Source organism: Rhincodon typus, unplaced genomic scaffold, assembly GCF_021869965.1.
Source record: "Rhincodon typus isolate 14 unplaced genomic scaffold, sRhiTyp1.1 hic_rhity00002370, whole genome shotgun sequence".
NCBI lineage: Eukaryota > Metazoa > Chordata > Chondrichthyes > Orectolobiformes > Rhincodontidae > Rhincodon > Rhincodon typus.
In genome coordinates this window covers 1-24,901 of record NW_025968008.1, presented here as the reverse complement: position 1 = coordinate 24,901, position 24,901 = coordinate 1, and the positions used below count along the sequence as shown (strand labels likewise).

Genomic DNA, 24,901 nt, shown 5'->3' with positions numbered 1-24,901 from the left:
AAGAATAATTGATATTTATAATTTGTACCAAATATTCAACAAAGGAAGGGTCTAGGCCTGAAACGTCAGCCTTCCTGCTCCTCTGATGCTGCTTGGCCTGCTGTGCTCATCCAGCTCTACACCTTGTTATCATTAATACCTACGTATTGGGACAATTGCTACCCTGGTCCAAAACCGCCGATTCCATTCCCCTTTCTTGCAGCTGTCTTCAGGTTGAGCCAGATTGGTTGTTTGTGACCTTTGTCACACTTGAACCAAAGATGAGCTTTGTATAGCTTGGCCCCTGCCTCAGTTCAGCTGCTGTTGAAGACCTCATCAATGTCTTTGTTACCTCCAGACTTTATTCTGACATACTGCTGGCCAGCTTTCCACCTTCTCTATATAAAACTGAGTTTGGCTAACAAAAACAGAAGTTGCTGGCAAAGCTCAGAAGTCTGGCAGCATCTGAATCAAAAATCAGTTAACGTTTCAGGACCAGTATATTCTGAGGAAGGGTCACTGGACCCAAAACGTTAACTCTGATTTTTCTTTTCTTCACAGATGCTGCCAATCCTCCTTAGCTTTGTCAGCAACTTCTGTTTTTGTTCCTGATTTACAATATCTGCAGTTCTTTCAGGTTTTTATTGAGTTTGGATAGCCTTAAGTAAGTTCATTTGCCCATTATCTGTGTGTTCGCTGACCTACATTGGCTCCTGGGTCAACAGTGCTTTGGTTTTAAAATTGATGGTTTCATTTCAAAACCTTCACCAGTTCATTCCTTCACGAAGTTCCTCTAGTCCCAGAACTGAGACATATCTGCACTCCTTTAACACTGGCCTCTTCAGCATCTCTGATTTTAATTGCACTCGAGTTTGTCATGTCTTCAGGTGCCATACAGGGTCCCAGCCACTGGAATTCCCTCCCTAAACCTCAGGAACCAGCCTATTTGACCAAGCTTTTTCTATTCAGATTGAATGGGACCTTATGTGGCTTGCAGTCAAATTTTGTTTGATCATGCCTCTTGGGACATTTTAGTAAAATGTGCATTCTAACTGTAAACCACGACTTTGTCCTATTGAACCAAGAGGTAAACTTCAAACCCCACGTTTGGCCTACTTCTGGTAGCAAAGCTGGAGAGCACTTGCTGTAAAGACTAAGCTCTGAAAAATAGAACTCTGGTTTTCGTTTTCTCATATCATAGTAAAAGATTGCCATTGCCTTTGCCTTTGTGAGAGGATGGAAAATTTGCTGAGGAAGATGAGCATGGGGTTTGGTGTGTAAACTCATTTAGTCCATTACATGAAAATATTGTTCCCTAGTCTTGGCTGTTAAGTTCCGTCAACGGCCATCCATTTCAGATTGGCTAACAATTCTGATATTTAAATAATCAATCTTCATTGGGACTATGCTCAGCCATAGAATGCCAGCGCTGTTGTGGTTTATGCTGCAAGAATTGTAGCAGGTTTCAACATCTGGTGCCCTAGGTGTGGAGGCAAGTCTTTTTATTAGACTGTAAAGTGTCTGTCATTAACTGGCTTCCTCCAGTTAAGTGTTTAGGGAGTAGCCTCTCAGTGATGTTATAGTATTGTTTTATTTGAGTAGATTGCTGGCTAAATGAGACCAATTCTAATGTAAAATGGTCACCCAAAATGTAATGCTGTTCATCGAATGAAGCTGATTTTCATTCTTCTCTGGTGTAAATTTTGGCTCCAATGTAGCCTCAAGTTACCATCAGGTGAACAATTTTTTTTGTTTTTTTTTCCAGTGTTATCGAGTATATTTGAAGGTGTTGTCCTCGTGCACATGTCTGTGCCCCTGATGTGCCCGGCTGTGAGAGGCAACCCCTTGTCAGGAGGTTGTAGGCTCAAGTTCCCTTTGCAGAGATGATTATCTAAGCTGAACATGCTGGTGTAATAGCAAGGGGCAGCTAACACCTTTCAGATAATACGTTGAATGGTGGAATGGTTCTCCTTTCATGTGAACGTAGAAGTTTCCATGCGTTACTCAAAGTAGCATGGCAGTGGGGGAGGGCTGTGTTCTTCCAGCACCCTGGCTCGCGTTTATCTCTCAAGTAATGTTATTGGCCGTTCTGTTTGAAACCATGTATTCCTGTGTTTTTGTGGGATCTTGTGTCCAGATTGGCTACTGCATTTTTCTGGATGACCGTGACTTACACTCTGTGTCAGTACTTAATTGGTTGTAAAGAGATTCATTCTGAGTTTGGGGCAGCTACTATATAAATGTAGTTTTGTGAGATCTATCAGAAGAATTGTATGCCACTATTTAACAATGCCTAGGGAATTGGGTTGGTGTGGCAGTTCAGCTTGAATGTTGTTGATCTTGCCTGGTAAGGAGGTGCTGGATGAGGAAGAGCTTATTTTCAGGTCACCTTAAATTCTAATCTGTTTTGTGAGATCCGAGGGAGAGGAAACTCTGCAGTTAGTTTTCAACCATTCATTTAGAACCATAGAAATGATACAGCACAGAAGGGACCATTTGGCCCATCTTGTCCACGCTAATCCCAAAACATGCAGATGTCCTTTTCTAATCCCATTAGCCTACACAGTCCTGCAACTTGCAGTACTTGAGATCCAGACCCAGGTACTTTTTAAAAACAGTTTAGGGTCTCTGCCTCCACCACCAACTCGGGCAGCGAATTCCAGACACCCACCACCCTCTGTTTTAAGAAAGAGATTTCCTCGCGTCTCCTCTAACTCTTCTGTGACTTTAGCTTGAATCGATAACCCCTGGCTTTTGAACTCTGTACCAAGGGAAGCAGGTCCCTCCTGTCTACTCTAACTCTGCCCGCCACAATTCTGTATACCTCAATCATGTCACCCTTCGGCCTTCTCTGTTCCAAGAAAAACAGCCCCAATCTCTCCAACCTCTTGTCATTTCTACAGTTCTCCAGCCCTGGCAACATCTTGTAGTAAAAAAATTCTCCACAGCAATTCCATCCTACTTCCTGTAATGTGGTGACCAGAACAGCGCACACTACTCCAGTTGCAGCCTCTCCAGTGTCTTATGCAGTTTCATCATTATATTCCTACTTTTGGTATTTGATATCTGTGCCAATGAAGGAGAGCATTCCATATGCCTTCTTTACAATGTTATTTACCTGTACTGCTACCTTTAGGGACCTGTGCACTTACATGTCAAGATCTCTCGCTTCATCTACCCCCTCAATATATTCCCTGTTATTGTGTGTTCCCTTTTCACTGTTTGACCTCCCTAAATGCATTACCTCACACTTAGCAGTATTGAATGCCATCTGCCACTTTCCTGCCCAGTTCTCCAACCCATATATATCATTTTGGAGCTTGTAGCCATCCTCTACACAATCCACCATGTGGCCAATTTTTGTGTTGTCTGCAAATTTCTCATTTGTACTCCCACATTCAAGTCCGAATTGTTAATGTATAAAACAAACAGCAAGGGTTCCATCACCAAGCCCTGTGGAACACCAACTGAAGCAGCTTTCTGTTTGCGAGGGCCGGCATTGACCATTGTTTCCTATCACTAAGCCAACTTTGGATCCAATTCAACACATTACCCTGTATCCCATGGGCTTTCTTTTTTTTTGACCAGTCTGCCATTGTCAAATGTCGTAGACAACATCCACTGCAGCACCCTTGTTGAACCACCTTGTCATTTTCTCAAAGAATTCAAACCAAATTTGTAAGACATGACCTTCCTTAAACAAAGCCGTGCTGGCTATCCCTGACTAGCCTGTACCTTTCTAAGTGACAGTTTATCTGATCTCAGGATTGAGTGATTCTAACAATGTGCCCACCACCAAAGTAAGACTGACTGGCTGATTTAATGGTTTGGCATTTCCTTCGTACCCTTTTTTTTTTGTTTTTAAACAATGGAACTAGATTTGTATTCCTCTAGTCCTTCAGCACCTCACCTGAGTTTAGTGAAGATTGGAAAAATAATCCTTCGACCCCCTTCAACATCCTAGGGAATAATCTATCCGGTCTTGGTGACTTCTCCATTTTCAATTATTCCAACTCCTTGAACACTTCCTGTCTGGTCATGATTATTTTATCCAATATTTCAACACTGCTCCTCTTGGATTACTCTATCCACATCATCCCTTTCCTTTGTGAATATGGAGAAGTGTAGGATTGTGTGAAGGTTCAAGTTGATTATTGGAAGCAGGGGGTCCTTGGTTTGAGTTTCAGGACAAACACACGCTGTCCATTAGTGTTCATGTGCTCTGCTCTGTACACCATTGCTTAATGTGAGTGCTTTAATATTTTTAAGTTCAGGTGTTCCTTTCTGTCAACTTTTTCTGTTCACAGGCTGACGGTGAGCTTTTCAGTGAAGTGGAAACTTTTTGCACAATATGTGGCTGCGTATGTACTCCATTTTAAAAAATGCCTAGTGTTTTAATTATTGTTTTTTTTATTCTTAACTTGTGTGGAGAGAGCATTTTGAGCTTTTGCAATCATGGGATGAAATTTGGTGGTTACAAGTCTGTCATCAGCAGCGGAAGTGGCCTGAGGAAGCATATTAAGAATATTGCACAAAGTGTGTCACAGGCTTGAAGATTGGCATAAATGCTTTCTGCAAAATCGGATCAGTTGGAAAAGCTGTTTTATAAAGGAGATAAATAAAGGAGTAAATAAAAGACCTTATTCCATCAAGTCTGAGCTCAAGGCAGAATCCCTTTTAATCCTGTATGGTGTATGGGAACTGTAAACAGTTCAATTTACTGAGCCACTAATTGTGGGCTATTTAAAAATCTGAGATGCTGACTTCATATAACTTCTGTGATGAGACATTCAGTTCAGCTGGGGAGATAGTTGGACAATTTTCACATGCTGTCTGGACGCGAAGGAGAAATTAAAAGTTTATGTACTTGAGTTCAGTCCCATTAAACTTTTGCATGTAGCTGGAAGGCCTTCTAACTTAAACAAGATACGAAGTGGCATTTGCTTCTTGCAAGAATTAGAGTTAAGAGTTAGAATTTTGAGAAATAACAAGTTTAGTCAGAACCTATTGGTAGAAGGTTCATGCCTGTTCTTAGGAATTGTATTTATTTAAGCCACACCCTCAAGGGTAGATTTTCTGCCTCATTTCTCCCACCCCTCACCCCCATTGGGCCATGATCTTTATCTATCTTGTCCCAATTACATCCTGTGATCTCTTGACCTAACTCTTATTGTAACAGTTGAATATCTGGTTCTGGCTAACCAGGAGTCGACAGTGAGACTTGAATGTTTTGTATGCCTTAAGTGAATGCACAAGTTAATGGTCGAAGCAGTTTCCCAGATGTGAGTCATTTGCTCACTTTCTGCTGCTGTGCAGTGAGGTGGTACGAGAAGCTCTGTGCAACCCATCTTCATCTCCAGGTGAGAGGTTCCCCACTACACTGTTGTGTTGGGTATATTTCCAACTTGATGCATTCTTGTGGTCAAACTGTGACTGTCCACCTTTGTTGGACCATAGGACACTGTTGTCTATGTTGTGACCACATGGAGCTGGCATGGGTTTGTGTAAATTCAGTTGGGGCTGTCAGCAGAGATGGGTTCAGGTACCAGAACTGAAATTAAACTAACTATGGATTATACAAAGATGGAATTTAATAGAGATGTGACTAATTTTTAATCAATTGCTCTGATTCTGCAGTAGCCACCACATGCGCTTGCACAAATGTCTGTTCAACCTTTTTAAGTCTGGTACTTTTTGAAGCTGTTTGAGTTGTGCTGTGAGAGAAGCTGGATTTGCACCTTGGCCGACTGGAGAGTGACTCGGGCAAGGAGAGAAATAATGAAAATATTGCAGTGAATGTGTTAGGGAGAAGAGAGATACAAATCTCCTTCACATGGGCAGACTCGGGTCTACAAGTTAATGTCGTCTTTATTCGGAGAACCTCGGCACGTCTGTCTTGCTCTGGCTAAACAGAACTCTGTCTGATAGCCTGTCCAGCTCTGTCCCATCCCTGTTTGATAACTATCAACCACTAAACCCTTGCGATCACCGCACACGTTGTTTACATTCTGTTCTTGTACGAGAAATAGAAATCTTTCATCCTAGGTATATCCCTTATTCTTTATCTATCCTTTTTGCGCTGTAATCTGCTCCCAAGGCTGATATAATCCTCTTAATGTATACAAGTCTTCACAAGTCATTTCTGCTGACATGGGCTCTTGTGTGTTCAAGGTTCATGGCCTGCTAAAATGTGCCTTTACAGTACCAGCTTCTAAATAAAGTCATAGAGTTATGTATTCCAGTTGCAATACTTTTTTTATGAAACCTTATTTAATTCCCATTACACTAGAATTCCATTTCTGATCTGTTTTGCTGAGGCTGCCTTTAAATCTGAATAAACCACCCCTCTGGCTGGTTCTTATTCCTGAATTTTATTACATTACAATATCCACTTCTTACTACATCTGCCAGTTGCTGGTTCATTCTGTTTTCCCCATGCATCCAGATCCTCCTGTCACTTTGCTGTATCTTCTTTGATGTTAAGAATCTGGCCACTGTGTAGCTGTGTTTAATCAACCTGGCCATGTGTGTAATGACATGCCTTTTGATGCAGGTGGAATATGAACCTGGGCGTGGGGACGTCAGTCCTAGCTCCTAGATCATGGATGGAAATTTTTGGGAGGAACAATACTGTGGAAGTGTCTTTGGCATACAGCCAATCCAGAATATTTCACCTCTGTCTCCTACCACCTTGACAAGCTGAATTTTATTTCATTTGGAGTCGTTGAGGGTCACGCTCTGGTGGGCAAGAAACAAATAAATTTTGATAGTTTTCAGCTGTAACTCTGGAGTAGTCTTGAGTTGGACTTGAGCATTTTGCTCCAATTTTCTTATTTCTCAACCAAATGTAATCCACTGATAACTAGAAGTTGTTATAAATAGGCAGAAATCCAGGGATAGTGCGGGAATATGGTTTTGATGTAAATGAACAGCTGTGGTCTAGAATAGCAGAGCAAGCTTGAGCGGCCGAATGGCCTACTCCTCTCTTCATTGGAAGACAAACAATTAGCAAATATTTTTCTTTGCACCACCTCCAAATGCAGTCATAGATTTATCTTTTGGTTGGAGCAGTTTGCTGGGTTCGGAGAAGCTGAGGGCCGTCCTATGATGCAGTGGTAATGTCCCTACCCATGGATCAGGAGACCCAGGTTTAAGTCTCACCTGCTCCAGAGATATAATAACATCTCTGAAAGTTGATTTAGAAAATAAATGGCGCTACTTCTATAATCCGTTTGTTACTTTTGCTAAGTCTCCTTTTAAACTTCTCCTCTTGTTGATATCGGGGAGCTTTGGCATTACCAATAATGTGTGTAATATGTAAAACCCATATGGCCTTCTGCACAGAGTCTGGTCTTTGACCAAGCTGGTAGTTTAGGAAACAAATGAGGTAAAAATGAGGAGGAGTGAAAGTAAATTAAACCGTAGGTAGCTAATGTTAAACTTGAAAGTAAAAGCATGTAGGTTGGAGGAAGAGGGCAATTGAGAAAGGTGAGATGTTCCACTAGCTCTTGGAGATATCATTAATTGCAGTTGGAAAAGTGCCATATGTATGATTTCAACATGGTAACAGGAAGGGATTGTAAAATTTGCAGTTTGAGAAGAGCAAGTTAACTCTGATTACCCAATGCAGTGTTTAATAAAATAGGCAGGATGAATTTTTTAAAGGAGTTGTGGTTGAAAGCTGTTACTGCAGGCCAAGTAGCCTGTTAGATGATGAGTGTTTCCAATGGGCATGAGCTGTTGGAGGCATGAGGCACCTCTGACTGTATTATACTTTTGGATAACTTTGGCCTTTTTATAAAGGGTTAAATAACAGTGAAAGTTATGCGTACACCCTCAAATGTCCATTAACTTTGAGTAAAATGCCTGCTGTAAACTGTTACTTAGCATGAGAACTGAGGTGAAGGGATTAAAACATTCTTGATGAGAACTGTATACAGGGTAGCTTCAACACTGATGGAATTTGAAATCCTGCAGTGTAATCCTGATGTCTGAGATGGTGCATCCATTGACAGACAGTGATGGTAGCGCATGAACTGGAGGCTGCAGCATCTCAGCAACATAACTATAAGGTAGCTCATTTATCTGCCTCATCTGGTTTCCAGTGTAACATTTGCAATGATAAAGTGCTCTAGGATTATATCTTATCCCATGTCCACACCCTGACAACTAGAGGACATCCATCAACTAAACAAAAGACTCCATAACCCTTGTGCAAATTCTATTCCCCCTCCATGTTTGTATCGAACCAGCCTGTTTGCATCCAATACATCTGGAGTACTGGTCAGCAGTTTTGTGCCCCTTATTTAAGGAAAGATACTATTTCATTGGAAGCAGTTCAGAGAATATTCATGAGGATAATCATTGGTATGGAGGGGTTGCCTTATGAACAAAGGCTAAACAGGTTGGGACTTTGGAAGATTTTAAGAGGTGATCTCATTGAAATATATAAGATTCTTAAGGGACTTGATGGGTTAAATGCTGAAGGGATGATTTCCATCATGGGATAGTCTAGGACCAGAGGGCATAGTCACCGAATAAAGGGACAGTAATTTAAGACTGAGGTGAGGAGGGATTTCGTCTCTGAATGTTGGATGTCTTTGGAACTCCTTAGTGCCCTTGTGTATATGTTAAGGCTGAGACAGATTGACTCTTGATCAGTCAGGGAATTGAGCATTACAGAAAAACACAAAAGTTGGATTCGGCATGATCCTATTGCGTGGTGGAACAGGCTTGAAGGGTCAAATGGCCTACTCCTGTTCCTAGTTTTTATGGTCTTAATTTGACCCAGTGCTGACCTTGGGTGACCCTGTTACAAAGTCCGCATGCTTCCAAATTGTGTCTTCATTTCTGTTGTTGTTCTGTCATTCATCCATCCTTTGCTCCCTGGTCTCCTTTAACTACTGGTCTCCTGACACCTTTTCTAGAATTCTTATTCTTGTGTTCAAATCCTTCATGGCTTAGCCTGACTGTATCTCTGTAACATGCTCTAGCCACCTTCTTAGAACTGTTCCCCACTTCCTAACTGGGCCCTAAGACATCCTGCAATCCCTTTGTTTTTACATTGATTGGGCCTTCAGCCATGCCACATTTAAGCTCTGGAATTCCCACACTAAATCTCCATTTTGTTTCTCTCAGATGCTCTTTGAAACTTTAGCTCTTTGATCAAAGTTTACGTTTAAGAACACAGCTCGCTACCATCATCTTGGATAGGGAATATATGCTGGTCCAGTCAGTGGCAGAAACATCCCATGAAAGTATAAAAAAAAATTTCTCATCTCATCTCCTTAAATGATGTCAGATGTTGTTTCTAATACTCCTGTGAAGTGTGCCGGGTTTGTTTGACTATGTTTTATATATGTAATGTGAAGTTTTCAATTAGACTATCTAGTATCTCCTTTAGCTCAACAGAAATTTTTCTCACTACCTTTCGATGAAGTCCGTTTGATATTTTTTTTCTCTATTTCCAAGGCACTACATAAATATAAGCTACCATTTAAAATGTGACCCACTTCAATGTATTGTCTTCAAGTTACCATAATTCCCATGTGTTTGAACAACCACTTTTTTTTAAAGTCTTCTTGTCACTCTCATTCTTGACATTTCACTGATGCTGATTAGCTTTTGAAATAACTTTAGTTTGTTATGATGCAGTATCTGCTTATAAACCTCAACTATGTGATATGTATTTGGATTGACATTGCAAAATATCGGTAGGAAGAAAAACTGAGTTAACGTTTAGTGTTGAATATGGCTTTTCAGAATTTTACTTTTGATTTTACTTCAGATTTCTAGCATCCACAGTATTTTGCATTTTTAAATTAATAATTTTATTCTAAGGGATAGTAAATGACTGTAACACAGCCTTCTTTTCGCTAGATAAGCTTCCTACATCTGCCAAATTGTAATATAACTTGTAATAACAAAATGTCTGTCTGAAGTGTTCAGACTAGTTTGAATATCAATGAGGAAGGAGATTGACTGACTGTATTGCTCAATTTTAAAGCTGATGTGACTTGACTCAATGGGGTTGAATGACTTCTGTCTGTGCTATAAATGACTCAATGCTGAAAGCTCTTTGTCACATCTGTCCTGGGTAGTGTGACTTTTTTATTTGTTTCTGAGATGTGGGCATCTGTGGGAAGGCCAATATTTATTGCCAAGCTCTTTATTACCCTTGCGGATTGTTGATGAAATTAAGAAACACTAGCACATTCTTTACTCGTGATTAGATATTCAGGACTGGGGTGTCTGTTCATCTGCCCAGTTTCCCTGTGTCCCCTCATATTTGTCGGAGTCTACAGTTTTCAAGCTGAAATAGGTCTGAATCCGTTTTGTGTTTAGGGAAGGAAGTCTGCAGTCCTTACCTGGCCTGGCCTACGTATGACTGCAGACCCACAACAATGTGACTCTTTATTGTCTATCCCTAATTACCCAGAGGATAGGTAGTGTTGCCCTACTAGTGCTGCACGCATTCTAGAAACAAATTGAAAGAAAATTCTCCAAACTAACCTTCACTTAAAGTAGAGATAGTAGTATCATTATGGTAATTATTTAAAAGAAATGGGTATTTGCTTTCTCAGGTGATGTGCAAAACTATTCTGTTCTCAGTGGCAATTGCTAAGTGTGACTGACAGGTTGACATATTCATTCTCAATCCTGTCCCCTTGCCTTCAACGTGCATTCTTTAATCTATTTTTAACCTTTTTATTGCTGAAATTGCCAAGTTGGAATGTTTACGGAGAAGTTCTGCCAAATACTAACCTACTGGTTGATTAGGGGTTGCTCCACAACCTGTCGAATGTAACTGTTCAGTAGAACCTAGTTTTGACTTCTGTTTACTTGAAAAAAAATCCTCCTGTTGTTTTGCATGGTGTTCTGTCAGCACAATCATAAAAATTAAGGAATCTAATCACCCAGAAACACTTCACACAAACATTGAGAGAATGAAGGTGATGAGTGGGAAATTAGTGACTGACACTATTTAACCAAGAGGAATTATTTGGAAGTTGGGGGGAATCTTCAGTAACAGATTCTGTGTTAAATGGTGTGTTATTGAGAAGGTACACAAATGGCCTGACTTATCTTCAAAAGCTAGTGCCTGGGTGATGCAAATCAGTAGGATTTATTTCGTTTGCACCCAGCTCAAGGGTTCAATATCTATGACTTCACATAGTTTGCACTTGTGAAGGGAATGTTTTCAATATTTTGGTTACATTTACCACCATATTCCGGTAACAAAACTTCCACAAAAATAGACTTGAGATTGAGTCTACCCCAATGCCCCTATTACTTTCACATTAAAATAAAAACCTTGTTTGCATAATTTTTCTTTCTTTTACTCTTGGGATGCATGCTGCCATTTATTGCCCTGAAGGTCTGGACATTGCTGTGGGTCTGAAATCACATGTAGGCCAGGTAAACATGGCAGAATTCCTTGCCCCACATTCATGAACACGATGAGTTTTTACACCAATCGATCATGGTTACAGGGTTGCCATTAGGCTAGCTTTAAATTCCAGTTTTCATTGAATTCAGCTTTCACCAGGGAAATAAATAGTGGCACATATCTCAGGAAAGACTGAAAATTTCTGCACACAAGGTTTATTTTAATGTGAAGGTAATAGTGTCATTGGGATGCTGTGCCTTTTGCCCTCAATCTCAAGTCTATTTTTAGGGAATTTTTTCCCATAATGTGGCAGTAAATGTAAATAAAATATTGAATACCCTCCGTCCACCACCCTAGAACACTAGCCTGTGGTTCTGGATTACTTGTCCTCTGACATCGCCATGATATTACTGCCTCTCCTTATGTTTGTCTGATATCAACTTTCCCTCCTTCGAAGGGAAACTGGTTCAGTATCTGGTACTCGGTATGAAGCATGAGAGTATTGACATTAATGATTGGTAGTAAGCTTCTCACAATCATTCAGCGTGATAACAACGTGTCCATCAAGCTACATCATACTTAAAGTTACAAAGATGATGAGGCACAGTGGCAGCGGAGAAGGAAATGAAGGGAAGCGAATGCTGCACTCCAGATCCCACTATCTCATGGGAACATAGTGAAAGCATTTTCCCTTCTCTCTAACCACTGCATTTGCAGAGAAAAGTATAAGCTTCACATGAGACATCTGCAAGGAAGTAGATTAAGTATGACCTTAAAGAGAGAGACTTCAATGCACCTTGTTGCAGTATTTAATCGATATGTTTTTAGTATGAAATAAGTTACAACTTCATTCATGGAGGTGAAAGAGAGAATAAACTGCTCAGAGGCAAAGGTGGAGATAGCCAAGCTTTTGATCATGCCACATACTAAAGTAAAATGGATGTACTTTTATTTAAATAGCTTGGTGTTCAAGAATCCATTTTAAAATAAAAATGCGATTCTCAAAATCTGCGTCATCAGGCTACATTGTATCGAAACTCATTTTAAAAACAGGAAATGCTGGATAAACTCAGGTTTAGCAGCATCTGTTGAGCGAGAAACAGAGTTAATGTTTTGAGTTCAGTATGACTTTTTCAGAATTAAAAGGAGCTGGACAATGGTGGTTTTTTTAATAATGTTGATAATGGAGGTGGTGGAGTAAGTGGAACAGATTGTGAGGATGCCCAGTGCCAAAGGCGAAGGCAGTGATAATAGTGGTAAAGGAGTGATAGATATGTAAAATAGGTGTAACTGTTAGGTGTGAAATTAGTATAAACTAGTTTTGTTTCACTGCAAGCACTTGTGTGCAGCTAATTTGTTGAAACCACAAATCTTGCTGACTAAAAGCTAATATTAACAGTAAGCTGCTTTGATAAAGCAATTAAAAATCTATATATGACAACAGTGGCTAACTTTGCTATATGTCCTGAATTTTTAGGGTTTTGATTTATTTATTGTTACAATTAAGTATGGTGAAAAGCTTTGTTTATGAGCAGAACAGGCAGATCATTGTAAGCAAGGACGTGCAGATCATAGGGTGAAAAAAAAACTTGGACAGAGGAAGTTGTACAGGTCACACTGCACAGGGCATACGTAAGGCAAAATTGACATTAACAAGATCAACATTATTTGAAGTTGGAGAGTCCATTTGTCGGTCTGATAACAGCCGGGAAGAAGCTGTTCTTGAATCTGCTGGTGCGTGTGTTCAAGCTTCTATCTTCTGCCTGACCGAGGTTGTAGGACAGCATTACTGGGAGAGGTCTTTGACATTGGCGACCTTTCTGCAGCAGTGCGATGTGTAAATGGAGACCATGGATGGGAGGTTGGTCTCCATGATGATCTGGGCTGTGCACACCACCTTCTGTATTTTCTTACGGTCCTGGGCAGAGCAGTTGCCATACCAGGCTGTTATGCACCTGGACAGTATGCTTTCAGTGGTTTTGAGCCTGACCCAATGCTTTATCCTTCAGTCAGTCTTGTCCTATACTGTGAACTAAAATATTACATGGACATTATGTACTTGTAGTAAAAACACCAGTTGAATCTTTCCACAGTTGTGTGTTCATCACTGCTGGTTAACCAGACTTCCACTTGTATTTTTAAAAAAAACTGAAAGAACTGTGGATGCTGGAAAGCAAACAAAAACAGAATTTGCTAGAAGAACACATGCTGTCAAACCTGCTGAGCCTTTCCAGCAATTTCTGTTTTTGTATCCTCTGTATTTCCCTGAGACACGTTAAATCTGGAAGCTCAAATCAAACAGTTAAGATATCTTGTATTTGGGGTGGAGGGAGATTTTTCTCTCTTAGCTGATGTGCTGAGAATTGTTTTTGGAAAACGTCAAAAAGAAGCAGTCAGGCCAAATGCCCAGACTCCATGCCGCTCCTCCCCGTATTTAACCCTGATGTGAGTTTCTGATCACACACCCACCCAGCTTAAAGAGCATCCTACTCTGCCCACTCATCTGCCACTGAATTGATTAGCCATGGCTTTGTTACCTTTTAGACCATAACATTCCTTTGCTTTGCTGACTGGCCATCCACCTCTCAGCCAGCATGGCCTTTGTTCAAAATTCTGCTGCCTGTATTTTGATTGACACTAAGTACTAATCACCCTACATTGGTTCCAGATCCAGTAACATCTCAGTTCTGAAGTTAACATCCTTACATTCAAATCCCTCCAATGCCTTGCCTCTTCCTATCTTCCCACATGGTTCCAGGGCCTCTCAACCTCTCCAATTCTGGCTTCCCTCTTTTCCCTGATTTTAATAGCTCCACCATTGCTGGTCAAGCCTTCACCCAGAGGGCCTAAACTCTGGAATTACCTTGCTAAACCTCTCCATTTCTCCATGCGTGCCTCTTAAAATTTTGTCAAAAGTGTTGTTTCAAAGTCATTTGTCCTATTATGCACCGGGCTTTGCTATGTTAAAGGTGCAGTGCATGTGAAAGTTACTCTGTGGTTATCCAATTCCTCAGTCAGCGACCTTGAGACTGTTGAGAAAAATTTAGCAAAAGCATCCCTTCCAACTTGTGCTCAATTATTTTCTCAGAGGGGGTTTTATCTACAGCATTTCAACAGGTAGGAAACACTTTGTGGCTTGAACTGAAAGTTGTATTTTCTGATGGTGACAGGCCAATTGCAATACTGTAACTTCGTTAACCACAAATGCTTTGTGCTAGATTTGGAGACGTATCAAAACCTTGTGGTAGCTGAAAGCCTGATGTTCAAACCCAGACTGTTCTGAATGCTTCTGATGAGTAACTAAGATATGCCAATGAGAAACATTTGAAATTGGTAGAGGCATTGTTGTGCAAGATATGTTGTTGTAATCTTACTTAACCCTTGCAGAAAAACCTCTTCCCTCCTCTGTTGTTCCCTTAACCCCCCATCTCACTTACCTCCCTGCTTCTCCTTTTTTGTCTCCCTCTCTCTTCCCTTCACCCCAGTTACTTCACTTGAACCACATGCCCTCTGTTCAAGATTAAATTTGCTGAAATTCAATGCTGTTCAGAATTTTGATGGAGGGGCTGAAGGAAGAACTCGCATTAGTTTACCCACCGTGTACCACCTGCTTCAGAGAGATGTCTATGTATTATGCCCACGATCAGGAGCTCTGAATCAACATTCCTGATCTCTGTTCTTGTGGAGTAATGCTCTTCTGTTCAACTGTTGCACTATCCAAAGGGACAAATGCCAAAAATGAACTTTGATATGAGTCAACACAGTGTGGAGCTGGAGGAACACAGCAGGCCAGGCAGCATCAGAGGAGCAGGAAAGTTGATGTTTCGTGTCGGGACTCTTCTTCAGAAATAGGGAGAGGGAAGGGAGTTCTGAAATAATTAGAGGAGGGATGGGGCTGGGGAACGTAGGTGGGATGGTGATAGGTGAGTGTGGGTAGGGAGTGGTGGGATGGGTAGGGCGGATCAGTGGGAGAGAAGATGGACAGATTGTGTCAGGGCGAGGAGGCGGGGATGAGAGAGAGGGTTGGACATGGGATGAGGCCGGGGTGGGGAGATTTTAAATCCGGTGAGTTCTATGTTTAGGCCATCAGGCTGTAGGCTCCCGAGGCGGAATATGAGGTGCTGCTCCTCCAGTTTGCGGATGGTGTCATTGTGACACGGGAGGAGGCCCAAGATGGACATGTCATCCGGGGAGGGAAAGTTGAAGTGGTTGGTGACTGGAAGGTGTTGTTGTTTGTTGTGTACAGAATGCAGATGCTCTATGAAACGGTTTCCGTGTCCACACTTGGTCTCACCAATGTGGCTTCCTCTACATCGGGTGCAGCGGATACAGTAGACCAAGTTGACAGATGCGCAGGTGAACTCCTGTCTGACGTGGAAGGTTTGCTGTGGGCCTTGAATGGAGTTGAGGTGGAGGTGTAGGGGCAGGTGTAGCACTTCCTGCAGTGTGATGGGGTTAATGGGGAATGTGGAGTGGACGAGGGAGTCGCAGAGTGAGCAGCAGAAGTGGCGGAGAATGATACACTGGATGTGGAGGTTATTGGGGTGGTAGTGAGGACAAGGGGGATTCTGTCTTTATTTTTGTTGGTGGGGGGGAAGAGGAGGGGGTTTGAGGGCATTTTTGATCACCGGAGAGAAAAGTTGCGGTCCTTGATATAGGAGAACATCTGGGATGTTTGGGAGTGGAACGTTCCATCTTGGGAGCAGATGCAGACCAGAAATGGAGATGGAGAGGCCTTTCACCAGCTTTAAAATCTCCCCACCCCCTACTCCTCCAGCCTCATCCCATGACCAACCCTTCCTCTCATCCCTGCCTCCTTGACCTGACTCAACCTGTCCATTTTCTCTCCCACCCATCCGCCCCTCCCACCTCAATGACCAATTCCCACCACTGCCTACCTGCACTCACCTATCACCATCCCACCTACCTTCCCCAGCCTCACCCCTCCTCTATTTATTTCCTATTTCCCAGCTCCCTTCCCCCTCCCTATTTCTGAAGAAGGATCCCGACCCTAAACGTCAACTCTCGCACTCCTCTGATGCTGCCTGGCCTGCTGTGTTCCTCCCGCTCCACATTGTGTTGTCTCTGACTCCAGTATCTGCAGTACTTGCTACCGCTATGATATGAGTAATAGTTTTGGGAAATTGTGCATTGGTATGTGATGGGATATCAAAAATTTACTACAGGAATCCTCACAGGGGTTTACTACAATGTTGGTACTAAATATTACTAATTTCCTTTTCAAAATGACCAGTAATTTTATTTGAAAAGATCATTCATGGCCCTTTGGCTGAGTTAGCTTCATTTAACTTCTCCCAAACTGCAAAACTGTCTTAGGAATTCATGGTAGTGTTGGTAAAGTTTGTGTTTTCTACCGATGGAAAGCACATGACCACTTTCTAGAGATGCCTGTTCACCTCTGCTGTCTGTATCATCTTGTTACTGAATCCTGCCACCTCTGTACAATTGTCATAGTTGCAATCTCTACAGGGTCAATCATCTAACTCTGTTTCATACAAGGGAAGTTTAAAAAAAAATCTTGTTTTAAAACTGGTCCGGTTTAGTAGCACAATGTTTGTTCCTTCTGTTCCAGGTGGCTGCTGTGGATCAGATCAGAAGCAGTATGTCATTGGAGGATGGGCCTGGGCTTGGTGGTGCGTCTCTCAGACACAGAGGTGAGGCACTCAAACAACAAAAAAACCACCTCACAACCTTCCTCCCTCTCAACCTCTGCTTCGTTCCAAAGACTCTCTTCCACTTTACCCAATCATATTTAGGAATTGGTAATTTTCCTTTTAATATATAAAGAGGGTGATGCCCGAAAGGTGGATTGATGGTGATTGTGTGTTATGTCAAACAATATTTAACGGGTCATGAGATGGCAGGAAGTCGAATTAAACTTAAAGCAAATGATTGCGTCCCAAGCAAGGACAATGGGCAGAGTTGTTGTGGATCCCTGCAATGGTTGGATGATGGTAGGAGTAAGATGAGGGCGGATTATAATGTGTAAAATCATGCAGTGCAGTCAATGTGACTCTAACAATATGCCTTTCTTGTCACCTTTTATTCTGGAATATGCATGTATTCCTTCATTGAAAGGAATGTGGCTATACTTAAATGAATTTTATTTTCCAAAATTTCTGAGATATTCGCATCCAAGTAAAGTTTTTGTTCATTTCCAAGTGAGCAATATATCCTGAAGGTCTGGGAAAAGCCTTTGGTTCTGGCCTTTCCCTCCATTTTTTTTTCTGTAGGACAGTAGTCTTTATTTGCAAATTGAATTTTAATTTTTTGATGCTATCCCAATGCTTTAGACTTCCTCCCATCATCAAGATGTGTACAACATGGAGCCTGCTAATGTTTACAAAAATATAACAAGACCATCACTGCAATGCACAGAAAGGCAATTCATCGCCATGTAAGGTTTAGGAAATTATTTAACTTGCACGCATTACTCAAATCCCTTCCTTATCTTTAGAAAGAACGGCCACACCATCTATGGAATTCTGTATAGTAGCTGTTCACTTCAATTTTTAAAGTGTGGAGTTCTGGTTTAAATTTGGAAAGTGAAGGAGGCAATGGAAGAAGTCCAAGTGATACAAAACAAAGACTGAACAAATATTTTTGCACACTTGGTCTGTTTTTTTGGTTTTTGATAATGTAATCTTCAGGTCTTTTGCTGCATTTTTGATTTGGGACAGGATATGTTTGTCAGTATCATTTGTTATAGAAGGAATGAAAAGCTTAAATCCAGCACTGGAGCAAGAAAAGCCAAAATTCTCCAGTCATGCACCTAACTTAGTCAGAAACAACACCTTTGGTCCAACTAATCCATGTCGACCAGATATCCTAAACTGATCTAGTCCCATTTGCTAACATTTGGTTCCTATCCCTCTTAAACCCTACCTATTCATAGACCCATCCGGATGCCTGTTAATTGTTGTGCAAAATTTAGATTGCTTGAAAGTTGACTTTTAACTGAAAATCTAGCTACGAAACAAAGAAATGCCTTTACTTTGAATGAAGAATCTTTGGCCCCCTGTAAGACAAGTGATGGTAAAGTAATATACTGGAATAACATGCTTGTGGGAATCAATTTGCTGTTGGCTAGCATCTAACTCGTTCACCTTTTAAGCATCAAGCATTGCATCTTTCAAACACACTGAACTATTTTCCACAATCTGAATCATAAATTTTATTTGCCATCCCAGTAATGAACCACAGGTAATGTACAGAAATGGTCTCTCCAGCTCTGATAATGGACAAGGTTTTGGTTTCACATATTGCAAATCTGCATCAATGAACAGGACAAGTTTTTTTTGGTCTAATTGTGTTTTGTATCCTTGTTCGTTTTAATGGAAAATATTGCTTAAAGTACTCGCGGGTCTTGTCACTCCTACAACTGTTTTATTGAGGTCATGTGGAGAGGAAAGAATACATCTGTGTATGTATACAACTTTTCCAATCTGTCTAAATTCCCCAAAAATTATTCTTCCACACACGTGCTAAAGTGTGCCTCACTGAGTGTATCCTTTGGACATTTTTGTTCTAATGGATTGTTTGCTGTATAAAAATTAACTTCTGATACCTTTCCTTCATCTTTTTTGAATGCTGAAAATCTCTTGAACTATTCAGACATTGTGGTCATTTTGTGGTCTGTTTCCTGTTTCTAAAAAAAAGTCGAATGCTGAGCTTGTGTTTATAAATAAATAAACCTGTCTTTGAAGACACACAATTCAAATTCCTGCAGCAAATCAGTTTGCTTTGAAATCTCCCTTCTCTCCTCCCTGTCCCTGTTATGCTAACATGGCACTCCTTTTTCCCTCCTCCACATCCCACATCCTCTTTGTAATGTCAGACAGAGGGAACCGAAGCTAAAATGCTGTGCCCTGCCCCTTACGGCTGATTGCTGGCACAGCCCTGATTATTGTCCAATGTGTTTTTGTTTTCACACACATTTGCCTGATTATTTTTTTTTTGCTGCGTGCTCCCCTTGAATTTTGAATGATTCCCTTGAGGTCAGTTAAACAAATTGAAATTCAAGCAATCTGCCTGAGATTTTTGTGAATTTTGCTGCTGGCAGTAATAATCCATTTATCATATCCTGTTTATTCTACATATTGACTTCAACAGGATGCTCCTGGGTCTGGTTATGAGTTTGGGTAGTTCTTTTTATTAGTCTGGAAAGGCAATGTACAATGGTTGATCTTTACAGTCTCCACTCCCCATGAAGGCATACCCTTGTGATGCCTCTTGCTCAATTGTTTTCCACCTGTTCTCTCCTGAAGTACTGGCCTTTCTCTAGCACCTGATTCAAGTGTATGTTCTTTATATGTGTGGTGTGCATTGAATATTTACCAGGTACACTTTAACCATGCAGTGTATAATTCTCAGTTTGCTCCTGCCATTCCCAATTTGTATATTTGGCACAACCTATTGGATGAATGTGAAGACTAGCAAAATGGACTCTCCTCCCTTTAAGCCACTGTGGAAAACTAATACCTGTTTTTTTTTGATCTAGAAAGAAGTCTTGGAAAAATAAACCAAGATAGAAGGCCCATGTTTTGCCTTTGGTGTGATCACGGGTGGGAGAACAAGTGACAGAACAGGTGTCCCATTCGGCCTCTTATTCCTTCCAACAGAATGGCAGCTAAATGGCCTTGCAGGGAAGCACTTTAAAGAGCATCTCAAATTCTCAGTGCATTATTTTGAACAGTAATCGTGTTTTTTTTAATATATAAACTATTCATAATTGGAACAAATATAATGATGTAGATTTTTGTTCTGTATCAGTCCAGAGGAAGTCCATTGGCTAGCTGTCTCATTGCATTTTGCACAGCATTCAGAAATCTGCAAGTCGGGAACTTGCTTCTGAAATGAATGCACAGTCTGTTAAGAGCATGCAAGCAGGATAGGCTATTGAGCCCATTGCCTGCTTTGCCATTCTTGATCATTGTTGGTGATGAACCACAACACCATAATCCTGTGCTATCCAGTTTTCCTTGATGTCATAGCTAGAAATCTGTCAGTCTTTGCCATTACTTAATGACTCAGCTTCCACAGCCCTCTGGGGTAGAGAATGCCAAAGATTTACTGCCCTCTAAGTCAGGAAGTTCCTTCTCACCTTAGTCCAAACGGCTTGCCTCTTATTCTGAGACTGTCCCCTGGATCTAGATCCTACTGCTTGGGGGAAACATCTTTCTCCGACCACACACTTTCTCTAAGAATTTTGCGAGTTTCTTTTGAGATTGCCAAACCTTAGAGAATAGAGGCTCAGGCTCCTCAATTGCTCCTCATAGTTAGTCCCACCTGAACCTCTGTTGCGCACTCTCTGGCCAGTATATCCTTTATTTGGTCATAGAAGACAGGGTAGTGGTGGAAGGGTGTTTTTTGGAATGGAGACTGGCAACTAGTGGTGTTCCACAAGGATCAGTCTTGGGTCCCCTGTTGCTTTGTAGTATATATAAATGATCTGGAGGAAAATCTGGGTGGTCTGATTATTAAGTTTGCAGATAACATGAAGATTGGTGGAGTTGCTGATAAGCGCTGACGAGTTGTGAAAGGATACAGCAGGATATAGATAGATCCGTGACTTAGGCAGATGGAGTTTAATCCAAAGAATTGCAAGGTGATGGATTTTTGGGGGATCAAATTTAGGTGCGAATTATACTGTAAATGGCAGAACCCTTAGGAACATGAACATACAGACGGATCTGTGCATGCAGGTCCACAGTTCCCTAACAGTGGCAACACAGGTGGCCAAGGTGATTAAGAAGGCATATGGCATGCTTGCCTTCATCGGCCGGGAATGGAGTACAACAGTTCACAAAACATGTTGCAGCTATGTTAAAACCCTTGTTAGGCCGCATTTGGAGTATTGTGTGCAGTTTTGGTTGTGACATTACCAGAAGAACATGGAAGCTTTGGAAGGAATACAGAGAATGTTCACCAGGATGTTGCATGGTCTCGAGGACATTGGCTGTGAGGAAAGGTTAAAAAGACTAGGATTGTTTTCCCTGGAAAAATGGCAGCTAAGAGGAGACCTAATAGAGAGAGGTCTACAAAACTGAGAGGCGTAGATAGAAGCTTTTTCCTCGGGTTGAAATTTCAATTACAAGGGGTAACAGCTTCAAGGTGAGGGGGAGAAAGTTTAAGGGAGATGTGCGAGGAATGTTTTACATGCAGAGAGTAGTACGAGCCTGGAATGCACTGCCAGAGGAGGTGGTGGAAGCAGGCACGTTGGTGATATTTAAGAGGCATTTGGATGGTTACGTGAATAGGGAGGGAATAGAGGTTGCAGACTGAATAAAGGCATAAGGTTTGTTTTCTTTAGTTTAGTTAGGGTATGATGATCAGCACAGGCTTGGAGGGCCGAAGGGCCTGTTCCTGTGCCGTACTTCCCTTTTTTGTTCTTTGTTCTTTGTTCATTTTTCTTTTCGAGCAAGAGCTGCACATACTCGCTCAGGTGCGATGTCACCAGAATTAAATAATTAAAGCAATAGCTCTTTGCTTCTGAACTCCAATCCTCTTGTGACACAGGTTGACATAGCAAGTACTTTCTAAATTGTTTGCTGCCCCCCTGCTTACAGTGAAGGTGAGGGTGAGCTGCCTTCTTGGACTGCAGTAGTTCACCTGTTGAGCGTTGACCCACAATGCCCTTAGGGAGGCAATTATAGGAAGTTGACCCAGCGACAGTGAAGGAACAGCAATCTATTTCCAAGTCAGGATGATGAGTGGCTTGGAGGAGAACATGCAGGGGATGGTGTTCCCATATATCTGCATCCCTTGTCCTTCTAGATGGAAGTGGTCATGGGTTTGGAAGGTGCCGCCTGAGGATCTTTGGTGAATTTCTGCAGTGCATCTTGTAGATAGTACACACTGCTGCTACTGAGCGTCGGTGGTGGAGGGAGTGGGATGTTTGTGGGTGTGGTGCCAATCAAGTGGGCTGCTTGTGTTTTTGGAGCTGCGCCCATCCAGGCAAGTGGGGATTATTCCATCACACTCCTGACTTGTGCCTTGTAGATGATTGACAGGCTTTGAGGAGTCCGGAGGGGAGTTATTCAGCAGGGTATTCCTAGTCTCTGTCCTGATCTTGTAGCCATTGTGTTTATGTGGCAAGTCCAGTTGAGTTTCTGGTCAATGGTAGTCGCAAGGATGTTGATAGTGGGGGATTCAGTGATGGTAACATCATTAAATGTGAAGGGGTGGTGGTTAGATTGTCTCTTATTGGAGATGGCCATTGCCTGGCACTTAATGGCATGAATGTTACTTGCTACTTGTCAGCCCAAGCCTGGATATTGTCCAGACCTTTTTTCCATTTGAACATGGACTGCTTCAGTAGCCGAGGAGTTGTGAATGGTGCGAATTGTTCTGCAATCATCAGTGAACATCCCCACTTCTGACCCCATGATGGAGGGAAGGTCATTGATGAAGCAGCTGGAGATGGTTGGGCCTAGGACACTACACTGAGGAACTCCTGCAGAGATGTTCTGGAATGGAGATGACTGACCTTCAACAGCGATGACCCTCTTTCTATGTGCCAGGTCTGACTGCAACCAGCAGAGAGTTTGCCCCCTGATACTCATTTGCTTGAGTTCCTCGATGCCACACTCGATCAAATGAAGCTTTGATGTCAATGGCTGTCACACTCACCTCCCCTCTGGAATTCAGCTTTGCCCATGTTTGAACCAAGGTTGTAATGAGGTCAGGAGTTGAGTGGCCCTGGCGGAACCCAAACTGGGCATCACTGAGCAGTGTTGGTGATGCTCCTTGTTCTGTTTGCACAGATTGCATTCCAGAGCTGTGGCATTGATTTTTCTTCTTTTTTTTTTTCATATTGTATTTGTATTTCTCCACATGACAAATGTAAAACCCTTCATTTCACTTCCTTTTGTTTACCCCACATAACTTGTGAATTTTTAGGCTCTTCATCATTTGGATTGGGCAATTAAGTTCAAATCAGTTAGCATTACAATTAAACACAACAATTCTGAAGAATGGTAACTGGACTCGAAGTATTAACTCTGTTTCTCTTTGCAGATGCTGCCAGACTTGCTGGGTTTCTCCAGCAATTCTGTTTTTGTTTCTTACAGTTACTATTACATATTGTCTTGAAAATGAGCTGCAGGAGTGGGGGGTATAGAATAATTTGTGACTGGGATATTACATATGCAGTGAGAGAACGACTGACTGATTTCACTGATCTGAAACTTTCAATGATTATGATACTTTTCCTAAATGCTATATTTAATTCTCCTAATATTTGTTACCAATTTTAGCTTTGTCTGTTTTGAGGCTTTTATGTTCTCTGATATAACGTTCGACCGAAGATAAATTTAACCTTTTTTTTTTCTTTGTCAACGGTAGAATGTTGTTGTAATTCTGGTAAGGTTTTTGAAATGTTTTAATGTTTTGAGCAACAAATATGTAGGGTTGTGGTATTTTTTATCGAAGAGCATGGAGTTCTCTGCTCTAAACAACTTCCCACACTTAATCAACACCCATTAAGTTCAGAGTCAGACTAACCAGTCATTCATCTTATTTGCTTGTTTTTGAACAAAATTGGCAACTCTGCTTGACTACGTAACAATAGTGACTGTGTGCTTCATAATTGCTTCTTGGCTGTAAAGAATTTTGGGACATATCGAGCAGATGGTCTGCTCAAGACGTTGGTTTTAGTTGTTGAGAACCTTCTGAAGAGGGATGGATCATATCAGGAGCAACACTGCCTTTTTCAGGAGCTTCTTCACTTGGACTCTGTGAAGCTTCATTGTTCATGTCCTGCAAATAGCTATCTTGAAAAGACAGTGGAATCGCCTGGTGCCATTCTGCACACACAGACACACGCACTTGTTTATTTGTTTCATTAAGTTATTTAATGTCAGTAAAGACTAGGTCAATACAACTTCACATGAGACAATCAAAGCTCCCATCATTCAGGATCATAGAAATTCAAAACAAAAGCCATGGATGATGAGAAGCTCTTGCTTTGAAATGCCTTGGTATGCAAGTAAGAATTTATCTTGATACCTGCGGCCATTAAGGGTTAACCATTTTTTTTTTTACCCAAATTTTGAGGAGTCTTGCTTGATTTGTTATGTGCAGCTAGCCAACTATATCAGTCAGAAGTTTTGGATAGTTTTGTTGAAGATATTGTTTGCTCTAATTGTTGGGAAACTTGGGGTGGCATGGTTCCTCAGTGGTTAGCACTGCTGCCTCAGTGCCAGGGGCCTGGGTTTAATTCTACCCTTGGCAATTGCCTATGCGGAGTTTGCACATTCTCCCCGTTTCTGTGTGGATTTCTGCCAGGTGCTCTGGTTTCCTCCAATGGTCCAAAGACATGCAGGTTAGGTGGACTGGCTGTGCTAAATTGCCCATTGTGTTCAGGGATTTGTAGGCTAGGTGGGTTAGCTATGGGAAATGCAGGATTATGGGGATAGGGTGGGGGGCAGAGGGTGGTGGATGGGGTGCTCTTCGGAGGGTCAGCGTGGACTCAGATGGGCTGAATAGCCTGCTTCCACACTGTAGGGATTC

General features: G+C 41.6%; 1 long non-coding RNA gene across 1 annotated transcript; it reads left to right on the top strand.

Annotated features, from left to right (window-relative positions):
- The first annotated feature begins 537 nt into the window (after positions 1-537).
- LOC125481501 lies at positions 538-20,755 on the top strand. Its single transcript, XR_007261362.1, has 3 exons — positions 538-643; positions 16,962-17,043; positions 19,890-20,755. It is a non-coding gene; the product is annotated as an uncharacterized LOC125481501 (long non-coding RNA).
- Positions 20,756-24,901: the final 4,146 nt, after the last annotated feature.